Source organism: Phalacrocorax carbo, chromosome 2 (genome assembly GCF_963921805.1).
Source record: "Phalacrocorax carbo chromosome 2, bPhaCar2.1, whole genome shotgun sequence".
In the NCBI taxonomy this organism is placed as follows: Eukaryota; Metazoa; Chordata; class Aves; order Suliformes; family Phalacrocoracidae; genus Phalacrocorax; species Phalacrocorax carbo.
Window position 1 is genome coordinate 38,626,648 of NC_087514.1, and position 4,987 is coordinate 38,631,634.

A 4,987-nucleotide genomic window follows, 5' to 3' on the forward strand; every position below is an offset into this window, starting at 1 on the left:
GTTACTGTAAGTGCCTTTTATTTGAGAACTTAAACATACAGTGCTTGTTAAAGCAACATGTATGTATGTGTGCATGTGGAACTGCAAGAACCCTACCTTTTCTGGACAGGCAGAGACAAACAGCAGACCTGGGAATAAGTGAGTTACGCAGCAGGATGGAGCCCCTCGACCATGCTTCAATCCAATCAACTTGTAAGCCGACTTGTATTTGGTTAACAGTTTGTATTTGTCTCTCAAAGCTTTAACACCAATATTTACGTATTCGAGACAGTTTTGAGGGATGAAGAATGTTGCTAGTGTAAAGCTTTTTTACATTCCTTTCATTTGTATGGTAGAAGGGATATTTTAGTAGGTGTGCCTGGGTCTTGGGAGGTCAATGCAAGCATAAGCTGTACATGGTGATTTCTTTTTTCCTAACTAGCACTCACAAACATGTAACAATCTGAATCAGTGTTACACTTTGACTCTTACTTTGCTAGAAACATGGGCATTCAATAAATAATATTATTGCCTTCCCCAGTTTCGTGACAAAATACAAATGGCAAACAGTTAAAATAAGATAGTCTGTTGAAGGGAAAGGACAAGAGGGACTAACGCAAGCCAGTTCTTCAGAAATATGTCCTGGCAATTTGTGTCACCTAGCTCTAAGCTGGATAGGCAAACTGTGACTGTTACTGGGGCTTTGCTGGGCTTCTGGCTGTCGTAGCCGGATGGCTGTAAGTACGTGCTGCAGACCCGTTTCTGTTTGCCCGCGTGAAGCTTTCCATCACTTGGGACAAGTGACGTGGGCTGAGTGTAGAGCCTTTGTTCTTGTGGCTGGCTGATGACCTCGGAAACTGGGGTGAAGTTTAGGTGGGTGAACATGGGGTCTCTAGTGATGTCACTAGGTCATTTTTCCATGTCAGCTTTGCTCAGTGAACAAAAGTAGAGCAGAGGGACAGCCAGTAAGCCCAGCTTGGAAGGAACTACAACCATAAGTTTGATTATATGAAGGCTCTGGAAGCTCTACTTGGAAGAAATGGTCTTTAAAGAATTGATTGGTGAGAATAAGCCCAGTTCCCACCGCTATTACTCTGGTTTTATGCGAGAGTAACTACTAGTTGCAACGAACTAAAATGGATGCAATGTTGTGAGTGCGTCAAGCTTCATGAAATAACGGTTTTAACGCTGGATATTAACTGACCACTGTTGCATCATAGTTGTGACCAAGGTCCAACACAATGGAAGCAACAAAAACAATCTGGAACCGATTCTTGCATTTGGTTTTGTGGCAAACATTCAGATAAAGTTTCAGTACCTAGGCAGAAAATACACTGATGTGATGCTAGACCTCATTTAACTTTTTTTTCCCATGAGTTTCCTTAACCTGTAAAGCTGAAGCTTTACAAGCTTAAATGCTTACTTTCATGAAGCAGCTGTGGATTACTGTTTCTGTGCCAGCTGAGCCAAAAGATCGGTCCCTCTCAAAGCTGCAGCGTGCTGGTCTGTGTGGCTTCCCCTGGAGACAGCCAGCTTATCCCTTGAGTGGGTTGGATTCTTGCCCTGCAGCTGAAGGGAACAATAGGATCCTTGTAGTTCTGCTAGCACTGTGTGCTGGAAGAACAGGTAAGCTTTGGACGTTTATACATAACCTTGCATTCTTACATACAGCAAAAATCTGAACACTCATACCCACTGAATTCCACCTTAATGATTATGAAGAAGCGTCAATAGTGCAGCTTCTGTTTCCATCTGGAGTAAGAGATGTGCAATATGGCATTCTTCAGTATCAGCTTGTGTTGGTGGTTTGGTTTTCTTCTTTAATTCCACTTTCTCTTCTGCTTCATTGCAGTGCGTGTTTTTTGTGAGGTGCAGAACTGAAAGGAGTCCTCTGACAGTGCTTGCTGTTGGACTGCATGACCCCAGTGATACAGTTGCTATTGCAAAGGGAATTCTGTCTACCTGCTACTACCTTTTACGGACATTTGGGGGGATTCTTTGGGTTTATTTTTAGAAAGTCCTCTGGATTATTTACCTGACTTCTGAGTTCCTGTGTCATCACACCCTCTGACTACAGAGAAGATGGATGTTAATGGCTTTAGCATACCCAAAACGGGAATGGGCTGTGTATTGGCTGGCAGTGATGTATGTCTGTGACTGTCCTGTGTCATATTCTGAGGGGAAAGGGTGCTTTTGTCTCTTGGGGAAGGAGAATTCTGCTTACTCAGCATTTAGTTACTCACCTACTGTTGGCCAGTTGCTTGATCTTAGTTACTCCTTGTAAAAGTGCTGCTTGGTGGTTGCACAACCAGCAGAACTTCAGAGTACGCTGTAGCGCATGCTGTGCGCTCTGCTTTAAAATGGTCTATCCCATAGGTTAAGAAATATTTGCAGAGTTTTCTGAGGGTATCAAGTTCTTACACTAGTAGGTATTAAACGAAAAATAATTTAAAAAAAAATCAATAGAACAAACCCATAAAACAGAGAAAAGAAAACCCAGAGAAAGACCATGCTCATAAGCAGTGATATGAAGTGCCTCAAAAGTCTTTGTAGGAACTACATGAACAAAATGAGCTATGCACATACATTAGACGGAAAGACAAAGTTTGGAAAAGCAATCAGCTTTGTAAATCAGAGCAGCTGAAGATGTGTTTGCACGTACATGTAGGGATGAGTTGGCTTGATGCTCTCATCTTAAAACTGAGCAGCGTACGGGAGAACAGCGTCCTTGTTTGCCTACTTCTCATGCTGGCAAAACATGCATTTGGCATCTTGGAGCCAGAGAGGACTGGCCCAGCACCAGGGCTCGGGCTGCGCCACGCAGCAAAGGGGAAGCGCGTTAGCTGCGCTGAGCGACGGGCCCCAATAGCCGGATAAATCAGCTGCCAGCTATTTACAAATGAATGCCACGTTCTCCTCAGCCATACGGAAACGAGCGGATCACCGGTGTCTGGAGGGCCTGTGTCACCAGAAGTAGGCCAGTTTGTGCGTCGTCCTGCGCTGGCAAACGGCCAGGCTTTGTGTGCTCCAGACACCAGATGGGAAGCAATTATGAGTGTGACAAGCAGGTCATCTGGCAGACACTCTGTGGACCTGCTGCCGCATAATTTTTGGCGGGAAAAGGAGAGCTTTTTATTTTCTCCTCCCCCCCCCCCCCCCCCTTTTTTTTTTTTTGTTGTTATAATACAACCTCTCCTTGAGCAAACTTACAGTGACTGAGTATGGAGCATCCTGTGTTTGCTGAGTTCATGCTCCCTTTGTGCCCTTGCTGGTGCATACCAGAGTGCAAGTGTTTTAACTTGGCCAGCAGTAAGCAATGGTTACAATTATGTTTGTACATCGTATAGTTTGCAAATATGGCCTGCGGTGCTGGCACAGATGTTTTAGCAACTTGGCAAGCCAGGCCGGGACAGGAGGCCTCCAGCCTAGGACAGGAGAATGAGGGAGCCTGGAAACTCCTCTGGCATGGACCTGGTTGTCCAACAGGGAGCCTGAGGGAGAAAGAAAACCCAGCACTCTTCAAGACTTCCCACTTCCCTGTAGGGCCAGGTGGAGGGGGTGGACCTTTTGGCAGCTGGGGCCAAGACGGGACCTTGTCAGTTTGTCCTTTGACCGTAGTCACTGGCTTGTGAAAGGGGAGTTTGCAAGCCCAGACAAATCAGCTTAGCTGGCTCCAGCTGAGTGTGACAATACAGTCCCTCAACCGAGAGCCTGTTGCTAATTGCGTTGGGCAAATGTGTAAAACGTATTACATCTTCCATTGCTTTTGTCCGGCCAGCTGGGGAAAAATGGCAAACGTGGCCTGGGTCACCCAAGGTCACGCTTTCAGGGTGCAGCTGGGGATGGAGAAGGTCCGAGCGGGCACAGGGGCTCCGTCGGTACTGGCCCCAGAGAGGAGAGCTGGTGCTCGCTGCAGTGCAGGGCTGGCCAGTGGCAGATACTTCTCCCTCTGCAGAGCTCCTGAGGAGCTTGGTGACAGTGGGTGGCATCTGACTCCCTCCCTCAGCAGCAGCTCAGTAGCAAACATGGATATAAATAGAGGGCAGAAGGAATTTCCCTGTACCTGAGGGGTTCCCAGCTCTTATGTATAGAGAATGGCCCTCAGCAAATAGCTGCAGAGTTTGAATCCACCTCTGGAAATCATGTTCAAAAGAGTTTTTAGGTCCAGAGCCTCAGTTCAGCTCACAGCAGACCCTGTCAGTAGTTTTACATCTAAAGTTTCTTGCTGGTAAAGTTTTGCCCAGACCTCATTGGGCTAGATGTTTATAACCCAGCCTAGCCCTTCGTCATGGGTTAGCATCGCGTTCCTTGCCCTTGGGGAAAGCAGGAGTAAGCGTGCATGTTTCTCTCATTTCCAGCTTTAAATGAGCAGGTAACAGCAAGGTAAGAAGAGAAATGTTGTCCTGAGGGATTTAGTGGTTGTGGGAGAAGCACCTGCAGCCTCTGATCCTGTTCAGCTTCCCACTTCCCATGGTTTGGTGCCAGGCTCTGTGACAAGGGCAGCTCGAGCACCCCCCTTCCAGCCCACCTCCCTGCCCCATGGCAGCTCAGCTCTGCAGGTGGAAAAGCCAGCAGCAGGTCCAGCTGTTGGCAGCAGTCCTGGTCTACCTCGTCCTTCTACCTCCTTCAAACTCTATTGCTAGTGACTGCTTGCATTGAGAGCAAAGGCATTTTCTGCAAAGGTACTTGGAGCCAGCCCTGCTGAAACAGTCAAAAATGCAAACAATTAAAATGTTGAAAAAATTCACTATAAGTGCGCATGGTCTAACTGTGATAGGATGGGGGGGAAAAGATAATGTTAATTTAGTTAAAATCTCTGGAGCTAAGCAAGTGGGATTGGTGGTGACCTCAAGCGCCAGCATCTCTGTGTGACTCCCAAGTGCTCATATCAGTAGGACTGTGGATCTGCCTGTTCAGGAGAGATGTCATGAGGTTTGAGGCTGAATCTACATGCACAGACTCCTGAAGTTCAGGTGGTGGCTGGATGAAAGTACTTGCCACTCTACCC